This window comes from Phyllobates terribilis, unplaced genomic scaffold, assembly GCF_046119375.1.
Source record: "Phyllobates terribilis strain yellow unplaced genomic scaffold, ASM4611937v1 Scaffold_7__3_contigs__length_470593459, whole genome shotgun sequence".
Classification (NCBI taxonomy): domain Eukaryota; kingdom Metazoa; phylum Chordata; class Amphibia; order Anura; family Dendrobatidae; genus Phyllobates; species Phyllobates terribilis.
The window spans coordinates 182,221,286-182,239,912 of record NW_027362767.1 but is presented as its reverse complement, the minus strand read 5'-3'; the positions used below and the strand labels follow the sequence as shown (position 1 = coordinate 182,239,912).

At 47.8% G+C, this 18,627-nt stretch overlaps 1 protein-coding gene across 1 annotated transcript in view; it reads right to left on the bottom strand.

Moving 5' to 3' along the window:
- The window catches only part of SETDB1 (SET domain bifurcated histone lysine methyltransferase 1), a 28,591-nt gene extending 17,689 nt beyond the window's left edge, over window positions 1-10,902 (bottom strand). Inside the window, exon 1 of the mRNA XM_073639569.1 lies at window positions 10,722-10,902. The gene's annotated coding sequence lies outside the window, so the exon portion shown is untranslated. The remainder of the gene's footprint in view (window positions 1-10,721) is intronic.
- Window positions 10,903-18,627: the final 7,725 nt, after the last annotated feature.

Sequence of the window (18,627 nt, the reverse complement as noted above, 5' to 3'; positions counted from 1 at the left end):
TTCCAGGAAGATAATCAAGTAGATTCGATTTGTTGGCATTTGTCACCTGCAATTTTCCCTCTCGCCAACATCAGAACCGATCCATGTCACGAAAGATGCGTGATTTTTCATGTCTGTTATTATCTTCTATCGGGTCCAACTGCTCTAACAGTAAAGAATCCTTTCTATCAGAAAGGAGAAAATCCAATAACAGGAACCCTGCGCACCACCTGGCAGAATAAAATAAGAAGAAGCTGGGGGATGTCGGCAGATAGGAAAGGATTCTCACGGGTCCTGGACACTGATTCTCTCATCTCTGATAGAAAGGATTCTTTACTGTTAAAGCAGTGAGACCGTAGGCTCTTGGAGCAGAGTCCTGTGAATCAATTGGCTCATCCCCACTTTCTATCCTTTCCTCTACGATTTCCATCCTGCTGTGAAATCCCAATTCTGAGAATGCACTGACACCTAGAGAATGGCAGGCTGACAATCTGTGGACGTGGTAGTTCCCCGCTTTTCCATCGAGATGACACCTGCACTAGGAATCTTTCGGCATTCCACATTTTTACAAGGAAAAAAAAGTGCAAAATTGACCAGTACTTAAAGGGGTTGTACAGTGACCGACATCTGAAGAATGAGTGATGTTGTGGGTCGGAGCGTCGGGCCCTGCAGCCACCAGCAGAGCGGGGCGCCGGGCCCTGCGGCCACCAGCAGAGCGGGGCGCCGGGCCCTGCGGCCACCAGCAGAGCGGGGCGCCGGGCCCTGCGGCCACCAGCAGAGCGGGGCGCCGGGCCCTGCGGCCACCAGCAGAGCGGGGCGCCGGGCCCTGCGGCCACCAGCAGAGCGGGGCGCCGGGCCCTGCGGCCACCAGCAGAGCGGGGCGCCGGGCCCTGCGGCCACCAGCAGAGCGGGGCGCCGGGCCCTGCGGCCACCAGCAGAGCGGGGCGCCGGGCCCTGCGGCCACAAGCAGAGCGGGGCGCCGGGCCCTGCGGCCACAAGCAGAGCGGGGCGCCGGGCCCTGCGGCCACAAGCAGAGCGGGGCGCCGGGCCCTGCGGCCACAAGCAGAGCGGGGCGCCGGGCCCTGCGGCCACAAGCAGAGCGGGGCGCCGGGCCCTGCGGCCACAAGCAGAGCGGGGCGCCGGGCCCTGCGGCCACAAGCAGAGCGGGTCCCTTATCCCAAATACTGTGTAGCACAGTGATGACGTTTCTCTGCGGCAGGCGGTCTCCCAGCGCTCAGGACCCCCAGAGTCCTGCATGCAGCGAGATTCCGGTGCAGACTGATGGCTCTGACCAGCAACATCATTGGGATCTGATTGGCTCAGGTCCCAGGTGATATTAACCCTGCGTTATCTTCTAGATGCCACGATCAATAGCGATCGCAGAATTTAGATGTTTGTGAGGGGCTTCCCCCTCACACCCCGTGCCGTGATCATGGGGGGAGCCGATGGTTGTCATGGCAGCCGGAGGTCACATGACGACCTCAGTGTCAGCCAGGTACGGTGACCTTTTACACCCAGCCAGCAGCAGGGTATAACAAGCGATCTGACAGTGTAAGGCTGCGTTCACACAATGCATATTTTCGCTAGCTTTTTTGCGCGCGCTTTTTGAAAATACGCAATGTGCTTTGTGTCTGCCAGCGAAGTGAATGGGAAATTCACTTTGCCGTTCAGACACTGTGTAATTTTACGCAGTGGGAAAGCGCAGCAGCGTAAAGAACTGGCATGTCAATTCTTTACGCAGCTGCGTCCTGCGCTTTCTCTCTATTGTGCCCATTATAAGCGATGGAATTATGCAGCGGTGTTCACACACTGCGTAATTCCATCGCTTTTTTACGGAGGCGCAGGATGGATACTCACCTACCCGATGTTAGGGGAGAGGCGTCCGGTCCGGTCCACTCCAATCCCGCGCTTCCAGCATCTGCCGGTGAGCCGATCAGCTGTTAGCTAACCGGCTTGTAACCGGCTTCTGGTCAGCTGATTACAAGCCGGTCATGTGACAATCAGCTGATCGCTTCACGGCAGATGCTACAAGCGCGGGACGGAGCAGACGCGTCTCTCATCCATCGGGTAGGTGAGTATCCATAGTCTGTACATACACTGCTAGGGACACACACAGGACACAGACACAGACAGTACACACACGACACACAGACAGTACACGTCACCCTTCATTTTCACACTGCGTTTTTTGCTGCGCTTTTTTACGCAGTGTGTGAATGGAGGTGCTTTTTTTACCTGCTTAAAAAAACGCAGGTAAAAAAAGCAGGAAAATATGCAGCATAAAAAAAACGCAGGGAAATACGCAATGTGTGAACGCAGCCTAAAGCTGTAAAGTCTCATGCATTACTATACATGTGTATGCATGAGACCAGCGATCAGAGAAATAAAAATTGAAGTCCCATACAGACTAAATAAAAGACTAAAGACTAAATAAAAAGTAAAAAAGGAAAACACATTTTTAAAATATGTAAAAGAAAATCACAAAATAAATGAAAAAAAATTATTATACCAATAAATACACATATGTAAAAAAAACAAAACACGATTTGGTATCGCCGAGTCCGGAACCTCACCTATAACACTTTCCCACTAGTTAACCCCTTCAGTGAACACTAAAAAAAAAAAAAACACCGTGGTAAAAAACTATGGTTTTCATCATTCCGCCGAACAAATAGGGGACTAAAACATGATCAAAAAGACGAGAGAAAATAAGAATTGTATCTCTGAAAAGTCTTGTCCCGCAAAAAAAAAAAAGCCGCCATACAGCTTCATCAGCCGAAAAATAAAAAAGTTACAACTCTCCGCATAAAGCAATGCAAAATAATTATTTTTTTTTCTATAAAATAGTTAGTGTAAAAGCTCCAAAACATAAAAAACGACACTGCTCAAAAAAATACAGGGAACACTTAAACAACAGAATATAACTCCAAGTAAATCAAACTTCTGTGAAATCAAACTGTCCACTTAGGAAGCAACACTGATTGACAATCAATTTCACATGCTGTTGTGCAAATGAAATAGACAATAGATGGAAATTATCGCCAATTATCAAGACACCCTCAATAAAGGAGTGGTTCTGCAGGTGGGGACCACAGGCCACATCTCAGTACCAATGCTTTCTGGCTGATGTTTTGATCACTTTTGAATGTTGGTTGTGCTTTCACACTCGTGGTAGCATGAGACGTACTCTACAACCCACAGAAGTTGCTCAGGTAGTGCAGCTCATCCAGGATGGCACATCAATGCGAGCTGTGGCAAGAAGGTTTGCTGTGTCTGTCAGCGTAGTGTCCAGAGGCTGGAGGTGCTACCAGGAGACAGGCCAGTACACCAGGAGACGTGGAGGGGGTCGTAGGAGGGCAACAACCCAGCAGCAGGACCGCTACCTCCGCCTTTGTGCAAGGAGAAACAGGAGGAGCACTGCCAGAGCCCTGCAAAACGACCTCCAGCGGGCCACAAATGAGCATGTGTCTGCACAAACGGTTAGAAACTGACTCCATGAGGGTAGTATGAGGGCCCGACGTCCACAGATTGGGGTTGTGCTCACAGCCCAACACCGTGCAGGACACTTGGCATTTGCCACAGAACACCAGGATTGGCACAGTCGCCACTGGCGCTCTGTGCTCTTCACAGATGAAAGCAGGCTCACACTGAGCACATGTGACAGACGTGACAGAGTCTGGAGACGCCGTGGAGAGCGATCTGCTGCCTGCAACATCCTTCAGCATGACCGGTTTGGCAGTGGGTCAGTAATGGTGTGGGGTGGCATTTCTTTGGAGGGCCGCACAGCCCTCCATGTGCTCGCCAGAGGTAGCCTGACTGCCATTAGGTACCAAGATGAGATCCTCAGACCCCTTGTGAGCCCATATGCTGGTGCGGTTGGCCCTGGGTTCCTCCTAATGCAGGACAATGCCAGACCTCATGTGGCTGGAGTGTGTCAGCAGTTACTGCAAGATGAAGGCATGGAAGCTATGGACTGGCCGCCCGTTCCCCAGACCTGAATCCAATTGAGCACATCTGGGACATCATGTCTCGCTCCATCCACCAACGTCACGTTGCACCACAGACTGTCCAGGAGTTGGCGGATGCTTTAGTCCAGGTCTGGGAGGAGACCCCACAGGAGACCATCCGCAACCTCATCAGGAGCATGCCCAGGCGTTGTAGGGAGGTCATACAGGCACGTGGAGGCCACACACATTACTGAGCCTCATCAGGAGCATGCCCAGGCGTTGTAGGGAGGTCATACAGGCACGTGGAGGCCACACACAATACTGAGCCTCATCAGGAGCATGCCCAGGTGTTGTAGGGAGGTCATACAGGCACGTGGAGGCCACACACAATACTCAGCCTCATCAGGAGCATGCCCAGGCGTTGTAGGGAGGTCATACAGGCACGTGGAGGCCACACACAATACTGAGCCACATCAGGAGCATGCCCAGGCGTTGTAGGGAGGTCATACAGGCACGTGGAGGCCACACACAATACTCAGCCTCATCAGGAGCATGCCCAGGCGTTGTAGGGAGGTCATACAGGCACGTGGAGACCACACACAATACTGAGACTCATTTTGACTTGTTTTAAGGACATTACATCAAAGTTGGATCAGCCTGTAGTGTGTTTTTCCACTTTAATTTTGGGGGTGACTCCAAATCCAGGCCTCCATTGGTTAATAAATGTGATTTCCATTGATGATTTTTGTGTGATTTTGTTGTCAGCACATTCAACTTTGTACAGAACAAAGTATTCAATGAGAATATTTCATTCGTTCAGATCTAGGATGTGTTATTTGAGTCTTCCCTTTATTTTTTTGAGCAGTGTATATAAGGCTGTGTGCCCACTATGCGTTTTTTAAGCGTTTCTGGAAGCGGCAATTCCGAAGCGGAAACCCTTAAAAAACGCTTGGTAGAAGGTCTGCCATGTTCCCCAATGATAATCCGCATGTGCTGTGCCCATGCTGCGGAAATTTCCGCTGCAGATTATCATTGCGGAAAAATCCGCAACACTGCCATTAATATTGAGTAATCGCGGTGTTTTTGCCGCCATTGACTTGCATTGAATCACTTAATATCCGCATCACTACATGTGCACATGCGGATATTAAGCAGTTCAATGTGTGGATGGTACCCGGGTTTGGAGAAGAGGAGACTCTCCTCCAGACCCGGGTACCATAGTATCTGTAAAAAAAAAGAATTTGAAATAAAAAAAAAAAAAAAACATTATACTTACTTTTGTCCTGGCTCCCCGGCGGCTTTGAGCTGGTCTAAAAGGACCTTCCATGACGTCATTTAGTCATGTGACCTGTCACATGACTAAATGACGTCATGGAACGTCCTTTTACACCACCGTGAGTCGCCCAAGACATCGGACGCATCGCTGAGGAGACCGGGGGCCATCGGAAGGTGAGTATAATGTTTTTTTTTTTATTTTTTACCATTTTTATTCTTTTTTTGAACTATTACTTGGACACACTATATAAATCCATACCGGTTGACCAAGTTGTCAAGCCCTTTTCCAAGTGATGCTAAAATCGCTTGGAAAAGCGCTTGATAACCCGCATGCAGAAATGCAAGTGAAGAACACTTCACATCCGCATGTCCCTGGAAGGAAAAACACATGTACAATCCGCATGCACAATCCGCATGCACAATCCGCATGTGTTTTTCTCTGCCAGGGAGATGCAGAAACGCTCAGGAAAAAATCGGGAGCATTTCTGCATCGTGGGCACATAGCCTAAATCTAGTATCGCTGTAATCGTACGGACCCAAAGAATAAAGCTGCTGTATCAATTTTACCACACGCAAAATGGCATAGAAAAAGAACAAACAAAAAAAATTCCTGAGCTGCTGGTATTTGTTCATTCTGCCTCCCAAAAATCGGAACAGAAAGTGATCAAAAAACATTAGGTGACCAAAAATGGTACTAATAAAAACGTCAACTCATCCCGCAAAAAAAAAAAAAAACAAGCCGTCACATGACTCTGTCGGCCGAAATATGGAAAAATTATAGATTTATAAATTACTGTTTGTAGCAATTCTACATGGAATTTTATATGCATTTGTCTCTGGTAAAGGTTGTTACCTTCATTTTAAAGAATATTTCATTAAAAGATTATTTTTAAAAGAAGTTCGGGACGCTGGAAACTCTTTTTCCTACGGAAAAATTACAGCTCTCACTTGAGGGCTTGAGGGGGGATTCTGCTCTTCTAGCACTTAGGGGCTCTGTATATGGAGACCACAAACTATTCAAGGAAAATCTGCGTTCCCGGAGGCAAATAGCGCTCCGTCCCTCCCGAGTCTCGCCGCATGGCTAAGCAGTACTGTACAGTACCACATATGGGATATTTCTACGTTCAGCAGAAATTGTGGGACAAATTTTGGTGCCATTTTTACCCATTTCGCTGTATGAAAATGTAAAGTCTGGGTAGTAAAAATAAAATTTTAATTGTAATTATTTTTTCTTTACTACACAATGGTATAAAACTCTGTGACCCACATGTGGTATCAATATGATCACTGCACCCCTAGAAGAATTCATTGAGAGGTGTAGTTTGTAACATGGGGGTCACTTATGGGGGAATCTGCTGTTCTGGCACCTCAGGGGCTCTCCCAGTGGGTCATGGGACCCGCAAACCATAACTGTAGAATCTGCAGTATAATATGGCGCTCCTTCCCTTCTGAGCTTTGCACTGTGCCTTTAAAGTATTTCCTGATTACATGTAGGGTATTGGCGCACTCAGGAGAAATTGCACAACAAGCTGTATGGTTCATTTTCTCCTATTATTCTATATGAAAATTAAAAACCTGGGGCCAAGGAAGCATTTTAGTCGAAACAATGGTAATTTTTCATTGACTCAGCCCAATGTTATACAATTCTATGAACTGCCTGAGGATTAAAAATGCTCACTACACCCCTAAATGAATTCCTCGAGAGATGTAGTTTACAAAATGGGGTCATTTGTGGGTGTTTCTCCTGATTTTGCCATGTCAGGGGCTCTTCAAATGTGACATGACATCAGCAATCTATTCCACACAAAATTGCGCTCCAGAATTCAGTTGGTGCTCCTTACCTTCTGAGCCCTGCCGTGCGCCCAAACAGTAGTTTTCCCCCACATATGGGGTACTCTTGAGAAAATGCCTAATTTTGAGCAAAAAAATCAACATTTTTGTGGGAAAAAGTTTCATTTTTCCTTCCACATTGCATTAATTCCTGTGAAGAATTAATAAACTTCTAGAATGTGGTTTTGAGCACCTTGAGGGGTGCAGTTTTTAGAACAGTGTCACTTTTGGGTATTTTCTGTCATATAGACCCCTCAAAGTCACTTCAAATATGATGTGGTCCCTAAAAAAATTGATTTTGTAAATTTTGATGGAAAAAAATGAGAAATCGCTAATCAAGTTTAACTGTTCTAACAAAAGAAAATTACATCTGCATCATTTTTGAACCATTAAAGTAGACATGTGGGGCATGTTATTTATTAACTATTTTGTGTGAAATAACTTTCTGGTTTAAGGGCATAAACATTCAAAGTTTGAAAATTACAAAATGTAAAAATTTTCGTCATACTTTATATCATATTGATAATATAAATGAAAGACAATATCAATTAAAAAAAAGGTTATGGTTTAAAATAAATAAATAAATTGGCCAAAATTCAGATATTTTCACAAATCAAACGCAAAAAATATCATCAGAAATTTACCACTATTATGAAGCACAATATGTCACGAAAAAAAAAAAACAATCTCAGAATCAGGGGGATCCATTGAAGCTCCCAGAGGTATTACCTCAAAGTGACAGTGGTCAGAATTGTAAAATGTGGCCTGGTCAGGAAGGTGAAAACAGGCTCGGGGGTGAAGGGGTTAAAGTGGCTTTCCCATGATTGATTGTTAGCAGCGGGTCACTTTCCCCTGCCTGATGGCTTCCTACCTACGGAGGGCGGTGAGATCCTGAGGGCTGATCGTTCACACCAGCGGTCTGCTTGCACCAATGACCCGAACTTGGTGCTCTCCAATGCTATTCCAGCACTGCGCAAATGTTTTAGGCACTTGGGAAAAAAGCTACAGAGTAAGAGGCTTCCAGAACAGAAGGGTTATTAGCTTATTCTCATCAATTATCAAAACGCAAAGTCAACGAACAAAAGAGAAATATAAATCCTCTCAATATTTGGTGACCGCCCGTCGCCTCCACCGTCAGCGTCTGGTGACCGCCCGTCGCCTCCACCGTCAGCGTCTGGTGACCGCCCGTCGCCTCCACCGTCAGCGTCTGGTGACCGCCCGTCGCCTCCATTAGCCAGAGTCTGGTGACCGCCCGTCGCCTCCATCAGCCAGAGTCTGGTGACCGCCCGTCGCCTCCATCAGCCAGAGTCTGGTGACCGCCCGGCGCCTCCATCACTTCTTCTTGTCACTTGTACACAGGTCATGGAGGATCTCGGCAGGAGGCCAAACATCTTGGAGCACTGACCCCAGATCTTCTGTGTATGAGGCTTGTGGGGATCCTTCTGTCTCTCCATGTGATCCCACAGACGGGATGATGTGAGATCAGGGCTCCGGGGTCGGATCGTCACCTCCAGGACTCCTTGTTATTAATGACATTAGCTGGATGTTGGGGGTCGTTGTCCAATTGCAGAATACATTTGGAGGCAATCAAACGCCTCCCTGATGGTATTACATGATAGAGAAGTATCTGCCTGGATTTCTCAGCATTGAGGACACCAAGAAATGGGAAAAGTTGAGGACAAGTAGACACAGTGGCTGGCCAAGGAAACTTTGTGAAGCAGATGAAAGACACAGGAAGATGCCCAGCAGTGCCATCAGCTCAGAACAGGCAGCCACCAGTGGGACCAGCTTCTCCCATCTAATGTTTGGAGATGTCTGGCCAGAAGTCGTCTTCTTGGGAGAATTACAACCATAAATTACACCTCCCCACATGGACACGAGGCCAAGTGACTCAACTATGAGGGAAAAAAATAAATACAGGAGTGAAGAAAAAATGGCAACAATGTGAAATCTATGGATGTAACAGAAGGCAATTTGCCCCCAGGGCAGGAGAGCGGCACAATAATGAGGGTCTGCAGAAACAGTGAAGATGGTGGATGCTCCGGGAAGTCTCTGGCTGCATGTCAGCTAATGGAGTTTGGATTTGGTCAGGATTAGTGGTGTCCTCAATGCTGAGAAATCCAGGAGATACTTCTCCATCATGTAATATCATCAGGAGGCATCTGGCTGAAAATGTATTCTGCAGCCGGACAACTCCCAATATACAGCCAATGTTATTAATAACGAGGTGTCCTGGAGGTGACGATCCGGCCCCAGAGCCCTGATCTCACATCATCCCGTCTGTGGGATCACATGGAGAGAGAGAAGGATCCGCACAAGCCTCATACACAGAAGATCTGGGGTCAGTGCTCCAAGATGATTGGCACAATCTCCTGCCAAGATCCTTCATGACCTGTGTACAAGTGACGAGAATAAGAGATGGAGGTGATGGGCGGTCACCAGACACGGACGATGGGGGTGACGGGAGGTCACCAGACACGGACGATGGGGGTGACGGGCGGTCACCAGACACGGACGATGGGGGTGACGGGCGGTCACCAGACACGGACGATGGGGGTGACGGGCGGTCACCAGACACGGACGATGGGGGTGACGGGCGGTCACCAGACACGGACGATGGGGGTGACGCGCGGTCACCAGACACGGACGATGGGGGTGACGGGCGGTCACCAGACACGGACGATGGGGGTGACGGGCGGTCACCAGACACGGACGATGGGGGTGACGGGCGGTCACCAGACACGGACGATGGGGGTGACGGGCGGTCACCAGACACGGACGATGGGGGTGACGGGCGGTCACCAGATACGGAACGATGGGGGTGACGGGCGGTCACCAGATACGGAACGATGGGGGTGACGGGCGGTCACCAGATACGGAACGATGGGGGTGACGGGCGGTCACCAGATAATGATGATGGGATTTACACTCCTCTTTAGTTTATTCATTTTGGTAATTAATTGATAAACCATTGCTCCTTGTATTTTTAGGCAGTGTTTCCGCCCAGTATATAGAAGGCCGCCTCCATGACTAGTAAAGAAGCCACCTCTGATAAGACGATAGCTATGGCCGGTGACCTAGGAAACGAGCAGTAAACAATATAAGTAAAAAATATATTCCTTTCATTCTTGAGACCAGATTTTTTTTTTTTTTTTTATCTTAAGGTAAATTGCAAAGTTGCTCATTTTCTGCCACTCTTCCCCCAATATCCCCTTTGAGGGGGGACTTAAAGCCGTATTCTAATTCTGTCCCGGAGACGAGAGGACCACCGTGTGCGCGGAGTAGAGGGGGATTGTTTCCTGTAAAATAAGGAGTTAAAAAGCAAACTCACCCCAAAATAAAAATTGACCAAAAAAAACCCAAATGTGTCATGTGCTCCCGGCAGCCCCGTGTCACATGACCACCTCATCCAATGGCTGAAAACCGACCCTGAAGCGATCACATGACCATTACCGAGGGATACTGGCCGCACCAAACATCAGCGCTCATACACCCCTGGGCCACTACTCCCATCAACCTTCACAATTACCCACAATTCGTATTAGTTTTCTGCATGAAATTTTTCTGGACCTGTCCAATAATCCAGACTAATTGCTAATCTGGCACCTACTCTTACTACACGGATTACAGGGCTCCACACACGTGTCTCTGCATTGTGAGCACATTCGGCCAGACCAGGGGTCACCATACCGGCAGCTGCACAGTTCCGCGCTTTTTTCTTCCTCCCCGTTTTCCGGTACTTCTCCTATCTTCGGTTGCCGGGGTGACGAGCCGGAAACCTTCCCTCCGGAACCGAACCTGCGCACTGTCTGGAAGTGACGTCACCGCAGCAGCTAGGACAAGGCGAAAAGGCGGAGTCTGAGAAAATAGGAGGAGCCAGAGAGGAGAAAAGTGCGCGCTTTTACTATAAGGGCGTGATTATCATTCAATGGGCGGGATTATGTAAATAGAGAGGCGTTATTATATGATTGACAAGAAAAGAGACCAATGAAGGTTGAGAACTGTCGAGGAGGTGTGCCTAGCATGTGATTGACAAATAAAACATACAATCAGTAGCTAAAGGATGGAAGGGGCGTGGTTACTACATGATTGACAAGTGAGAGGCCCTCCCGTAGACTGAATAGGAATTAGCCAGGTTTAAACTTTAGTTAAAAAAAAAAAAAAAACAGGCATTTTTATGTCATTTCTTAGCTAGTTTACAAAGTGATTCACTCATTAATACAGGTTTCATACATAGAAATGTCACAGTCCGTGTACTTGTGGGGTGTTCCCGGTATACGGCTGGTCTTGTGGGGTGTTCCCTGTATACGGCAGGTCTTGTGGGGTGTTACCTGTATACGGCAGGTCTAGTGGGGTGTTCCCGGTATACGGCAGGTCTTGTGGGGTGTTCCCTGTATATGGCAGGTCTTGTGGGGTGTTCCCTGTATACGGCAGGTCTTATGTAGTGTTCCCTGTATATGGCAGGTCTTGTGGGGTGTTCCCTGTATATGGCAGGTCTTGTGGGATGTTCCCTGTATACGGCAGGTCTTATGTAGTGTTCCCTGTATATGGCAGGTCTTGTGGGGTGTTCCCTGTATATGGCAGGTCTTGTGGGATGTTCCCTGTATACAGCAGGTCTTGTGGGGTGTTCCCTGTATACAGCAGGTCTAGTGGGGTGTTCCCGGTATACGGCAGGTCTTGTGGGGTGTTCCCTGTATATGGCAGGTCTTATGTAGTGTTCCCTGTATACGGCAGGTCTTATGTAGTGTTCCCTGTATATGGCAGGTCTTGTGGGGTGTTCCCTGTATATGGCAGGTCTTGTGGGATGTTCCCTGTATACAGCAGGTCTTGTGGGGTGTTCCCGGTATACGGCAGGTCTTGTGTGGTGTTCCCAGTATACGGCAGGTCTTGTGGGATGTTCCCTGTATACAGCAGGTCTTGTGGGATGTTCCCGGTATACGGCAGGTCTTGTGTGGTGTTCCCTGTATACGGCTGGTCTTGTGGGGGGTTCCCTGTATACGGCAGGTCTTGTGGGGTGTTCCCGGTATACGGCAGGTCTTGTGGGGTGTTCCCGGTATACGGCTGGTCTTGTGGGGGGTTCCCTGTATACGGCAGGTCTTGTGGGGTGTTCCCGGTATACGGCAGGTCTTGTGGGGTGTTCCCTGTATATGGCAGGTCTTGTGGGGTGTTCCCGGTATACGGCAGGTCTTGTGGGGTGTTCCCGGTATACGGCAGGTCTTGTGTGGTGTTCCCAGTATACGGCAGGTTCTTGTGGGATGTTCCCTGTATACAGCAGGTCTTGTGGGATGTTCCCGGTATACGGCAGGTCTTGTGGGATGTTCCCGGTATACGGCAGGTCTTGTGTGATGTTCCCGGTATACGGCAGGTCTTGTGTGGTGTTCCCGGTATACGGCAGGTCTTGTGTGGTGTTCCCTGTATACGGCTGGTCTTGTGGGGGGTTCCCTGTATACGGCAGGTCTTGTGGGGTGTTCCCTGTATACGGCAGGTCTTGTGGGATGTTCCCGGTATATGGCAGGTCTTGTGGGGTGTTCCCGGTATACGGCAGGTCTTGTGGGGTCTTCCCTGTATACAGCAGGTCTTGTGGGGTGTTCCCGGTATACGGCAGGTCTTGTGGGGTGTTCCCTGTATACAGCAGGTCTTGTGGGATGTTCCCGGTATACGGCAGGTCTTGTGGGATGTTCCCGGTATACGGCAGGTCTTGTGGGATGTTCCCGGTATACAGCAGGTCTTGTGTGGTGTTCCCTGTATACAGCTGGTCTTGTGGGGGGTTCCCTGTATACGGCAGGTCTTGTGGGGTGTTCCCTGTATACGGCAGGTCTTGTGGGATGTTCCCGGTATATGGCAGGTCTTGTGGGGTGTTCCCTGTATACAGCAGGTCTTGTGGGGTGTTCCCTGTATACAGCAGGTCTTGTGGGATGTTCCCTGTATAGAGCAGGTCTTGTGTGGTGTTCCCTGTATACAGCAGGTCTTGTGGGGTGTTCCCTGTATAGAGCAGGTCTTGTGGGGGGTTCCCTGTATACGGCAGGTCTTGTGGGGGGTTCCCTGTATACGGCAGGTCTTGTGGGATGTTCCCGGTATACAGCAGGTCTTGTGGGGTCTTCCCTGTATACAGCAGGTCTTGTGGGGTGTTCCCTGTATACAGCAGGTCTTGTGGGGTGTTCCGGGTATACAGCAGGTCTTTTGGGGTGTTCCCTGTATACAGCAGGTCTTGTGGGGTGTTCCCTGTATACAGCAGGTCTTGTGGGGTGTTCCCAGTATACAGCAGGTCTTGTGGGGTGTTCCCGGTATACAGCAGGTCTTGTGGGGTGTTCCTGGTATACGGCAGGTCTTGTGTGGTGTTACCTGTATACAGCAGGTCTTGTGGGGTGTTCCCTGTATACGGCAGGTCTTGTGGGGTGTTCCCTGTATACAGCAGGTCTTGTGGGGTGTTTCTGGTATACGGCAGGTCTTGTGTGGTGTTCCCTGTATACGGCAGGTCTTGTGGGGTGTTCCCGGTAATGGCTGGTCGTGTGTGGTGTTCCCTGTATACAGCAGGTCTTGTGGGATGTTCCCGGTATACGGCAGGTCTTGTGGGATGTTCCCGGTATACGGCAGGTCTTGTGGGGTGTTCCCGGTATACGGCAGGTCTTGTGGGATCTTCCTGGTATACGGCAGGTCTTGTGTGGTGTTCCCGGTAAACAGGCCAAATTAACCCCCCGCCCAGAATATACTCGGGGTTAAAGTGGCCCAGATTATACCCCTCTGGGCCAGAATATACCCCCAGCTGCTGTAGATCAGATTTTTCATGCTTTTGAGAACCATTGAGTGATATACTCAAGAACGGGGCCCCAGTAAGTGCACAGGGGCCCCAGGCAGCACACAGGGGCCGCAGACAGCGCACAGGGAGCCAGAGACAGCGCACAGAGGGGCAGAGATAGCACGCAGGGGGGGGGGGGAGACAGCGCGCAGGGCCCCTGTGTGCTGCCTCTGCCCCCCTGTGCACTGTTTGGGACCCCCTGAGCGATGTCTGGGGCCCCGTTCTTGAGTATATCACTCAATCCTGTGCGATGTTTGGGGCCCCTGTGCGACTTCTGGGGCCCCGTTCTTGAGTATATCACTCAATGGTTCTCATAAGCGTGAAAAATCTGATCTACAGCAGCTGGGGTATATTCTGGCGCGGAGGAGTATAATCTGGCCTAGTCCAATTAATACCCCGGGGTATAGTTTGGCCTAGCCTATAATATACCCATGGTCTATACTCCTCTAGGGCAGAATATTAGTGTGTTTTTGCTGCTGTAGTGCTACACTATATATAGATGCACATGCACAAACCATATACCATTTCATGCGGCTTTTGTCAGATTTTGATGCGGTCTGCAGCAGATTTCCCTCTTCCACGTGACACGGAGAAATCTGCTGTGATTCTGTACAAAAAATCCACATCATTGGGATGCGGATTTTGATGCAGATTGGCTGCTGATTTTTTCCCTGTGGAAAATCAGCAGCAAATCTAGTGAATGGGAACGGGTGGACTAGACTTACCGCATGTGTTGGAGGCATTACATTGAACTGACAGTAGATGGTGCAGTTCCATCAGTGCATAGTTAATGTTATGTGTTGTGACTTGTTATGTATGTTTCTCCCTGCTCTCTATGATATGCACTTTAAGTTCTCCAGTGTGAGTTCCTATTCTATCCTGATAAGGTACTGTATATAAAGTGAACTTGGAACACCTCCAACAAAAACGTTTTCCAATTTTGACAACAATGGAAGGTATGATCAGCTTTTGAGATTCTACGTACACTGCAACAGAACAAAAGTCCCCCAAGTGGATCTACGATCTACCTCCAGAGAAACGTTCAAATGCCAAGTCCCAGTTTAGACAAACATCTAAGCCATATCGAGCAGAGAAAGGGATTATATACTATGGAAAAAAGGAGGCTCTCACTAAAAGACGACTGCCAAATATCCTGAAGGCCTGTCACGACAACCCAACTTCTGGTGGCCATTTTGGCAGAGATAAAACATTTGCTAAAATTTCTGACCATTATTACTGGAAGGGAATGAAGAACAATGTTCACCAACATGTCAAAGCCTGTCAAAAATGTTTTGTCACAAGTCCCAAAATCAGCAAAGAAGTGCCACCACTCAACAGTATACTGTTAGAACTCTCCTGTTAGTTTTTTTCTATTTTGCTGGTCACATGACCGTTTTTGCCTATTTAATCCTGCTCCGCCCTTCTGGCCATGCTGGACTCCATTGTAATTTCTACTCTTAAGCTAGCCAGGTACTTTGTAACCTTTCTCAGTCAGTTTAGCTAGGTCTTTTGACCTTTATGTTCTATGTTGTTTGTTTGTCTTTTTACTGCTACAATTTCTGCTAGGAGGTGTCCATCTTTTTCCCAGTCCCTAGTTCTTGTAGGGATCCCTCCCTCACATCTATAGGTCTTCGTTCAGACTAGCTGAGGACTTTAGCGGGTCTGATCGCAGGATCAGGTTCCCCGTTACATCGTAGGGATCTAGCTTAGTTCTATTGTAGGGACAGATCTCCTGTCTTTCCTTAGTGCTTGTAGCAGATCATAACAGTAAGTCCAGCCCAAAAAATTTCTCTAAGGAAAGACCTCCAGTTTCCATCATGGTGTCGGTTCAGGATTTGGCTCAACGCCTGCAGGGACTCTCTCTGGAGGTGGCCGAGCTCCAACAACACGTGAGTAGCTGTTCTGGAGCGCATTTTGTGGAGCCAAAGGTACGATTGCCTGATTTATTTTTTGGTGAACAACAAGATTTTTTTTCCTTTAAAAATGCATGTTTGTTGTATTTTCATTTGAGACCCAGATCCTCTGGTGATGAATCACATTGCACAGGGTTCATAATGTCACTTTTGCGCAAAGAACCTCAGGGATGGGCCTTTTCTCTCCAACCTAGTGATCCGTGCTTTAGATCAGTGGATAGTTTTTTTTCTGCTTTGGGGTTGTTGTATGATGATCCTGATCGTGTCTCATCAGCTGAGACGGAATTGAGGCAGGGATCAGGTAATGTGGAAAATTATTGTACTCGCTTCCGTCGGTGGTCTGCTCAGGTGGGGTGGAACGATTCAGCTCTGAAAAGTTTGTTTCTTGCTGGGCTAGGTGAAAGGGTTAAGGATCTGCTGATTGCTTATCCTACACCTGGAAACTTGCAGGAGGCTATGCAATTAGCTATACGGGTGGACAGGAGACTGCGTGCAAGGGTTAATGAGAGTAAATCCTCTGCCATGTCAGCTCCGAGTCTTGAGAGGGTCTGTACTGACACTGGAGAGCCGATGGAGATTGGGGCGATGTCACCCCGCTCTCAGGAAAAAGACCGTAAGTTTTCTGAAGGTTTGTGCTTTTATTGCTGCAAATCTGACCATTTCATTAAGAACTGTGTGCTTCGTATGAACAAAGACAAAAAAAGGTCAGTTACGCCCGTATAGCCTGTTTAAACACTAAGGGTGTATTTCTTTCTGCTACTACCGCAGCTCAGGAAGAATTAATTGAATTTCGGGTATTTGTGGATTGTGGTTCAACTCTGAATGTGATTGATGGGGGATTCTTGGAAAAACTTAATTTAAAACCCAAACCTTTGTCATCCCCTATTGCCGTGGTTTCTGTCGATGGCTCTCCCTTGAAATATGTTACTCACAAGGTTTATGAATTTCCCCTCACTATTAATGGTATTCACCAAGAAAATTTGGATTTGGTGGTATTAAATAATTTGCCTTCTCCAATAGTTTTGGGGTTGCCCTGGTTAAAATTGCACAATCCTGTACTGAATTGGTCTACCAATGAAATTAAGTCCTGGAGCCCTAAGTGTTATGACAAGTGTTGTAACGGGCGCATTGCTGCTGTGGATAAAGGGGAATTACCTGTACCTATTCAGGATTTTTGGAAATTTTTTTCTGAGGGGGAGTCGCAAATTTTGCCTCCCCATAGAGACTATGATTGTACCATTGAATTTGTCCCTGGAGCGACTCTTCCTAAAAGTCGTTTATTTAATCTGACTATTCCTGAGAGAAAGGCTTTGGAGGAATACATACAGACAAGCTTGGCCGCCGGTCATATCTGACTCTCTAAGTCACCTGTGACTGTTGGATTTGTTTTTGTTAAAAAAAAGGACGGCGGTTTACGTCCTTGTTTGGACTTTCGCGAGATTAATAAAATTACTGTACGCAATCCCTACCCACTGCCATTGATTCCTGATTTGTTTAACCAGTTAGTGGGGGCCAAGTGGTTCTCTAAAATTGACCTTAAGGGGGCATACAATTTGTTGCGTATGAAGGAGGGTGATGAATGGAAGACTGCTTTTAACACTCCTGTGGGTCATTTTGAGAATCTGGTTATGCCTTTTGGTCTTACCAATGCACCAGCATTTTTTCAGAATCTTATTAATGACATCCTTAGACCTTTGATCGGCAGAAATGTGGTTGTGTATTTGGATGACATTTTGATTTATTCGCCGGATCTGGAGTCTCATTGGCGGAGCGTACGTGAGGTATTGCAGTTATTGATTGACAATTCGCTTTTTGCTAAGCTGGAGAAATGTGAGTTCGCTGTACAGAGAATTAGTTTTTTGGGCTACATTATCTCCAGCGAGGGCTTTGAGATGGACCCGGTGAAAGTTCAAGCTGTGCAGGAATGGACTAGGCCTATTGGTTTGAAATCGATACAGAGGTTTTTGGGTTTCGCCAATTATTACAGAAAATTCATTAAAAAATTTTCTATTATTGTTAAACCACTGACTGATCTCACCAGGAAAGGTGCTAATGCGGTTCAGTGGACTACTGAGGCCATTGAAGCTTTTGTGTTTCTAAAGGAGAGGTTCAGCTCTGCCCCCATCCTTATGCAGCCTGATGTGACTAAGCCGTTTTTGGTTGAGGTTGATGCTTCTTCGGTGGGGGTCGGCGCGGTGTTGTCTCAGGAAAACAAGGATGGAGTACATCCCTGTGCCTTTTTTTCAAAAAAAATTTCTGAGACTGAACTTTATTACGATACTGGTAATCAGGAATTGCTGGCTATTAAACTCGCATTTGAACACTGGCGTCATCTCTTGGAAGGTGCTTATTTTCCCATTCAGGTTTTCACTGATCATAAAAATCTGATCTATCTTGATGCTGCCAAGCGCTTGAATGCCCGTCAGGCTAGGTGGGCACTTTTTTTTTGCGGTTTAATTTTTCCGTTACTTACATCCCGGGTACCAAGAATATTAAAGCTGATGCTTTGTCTCGCAGCTTTTCTCCCATGGTCGGTGCTGAGGAGGAGGAGAGCATTTTACAAGAAGGTGTTGTGATTGCTGCATTGGACTACGTTTTGGAAGATGAGATTCTTAAAGCACAGGAGAATGCCCCATCTAACACTCCCCATGGGAGGTTGTTTGTGCCTAGGACCTTTAGGAGAGATTTGTTTGTTGAGTGTCATGAGTCTCGGTTGGCAGGTCATCCTGGAATTTCTGAGACCAAGAGACTTGTGGCTCGCAGTTTTTGGTGGCCTGGATGGCAGAAGGAGGTCATTAAGTGGGTGCGTCAATGTACTGTGTGTGCTAGATCTAAGTCTTCACATACTCCTGCTGCGGGGTTGCTTTGCCCTCTGGAGGTTCCTAGT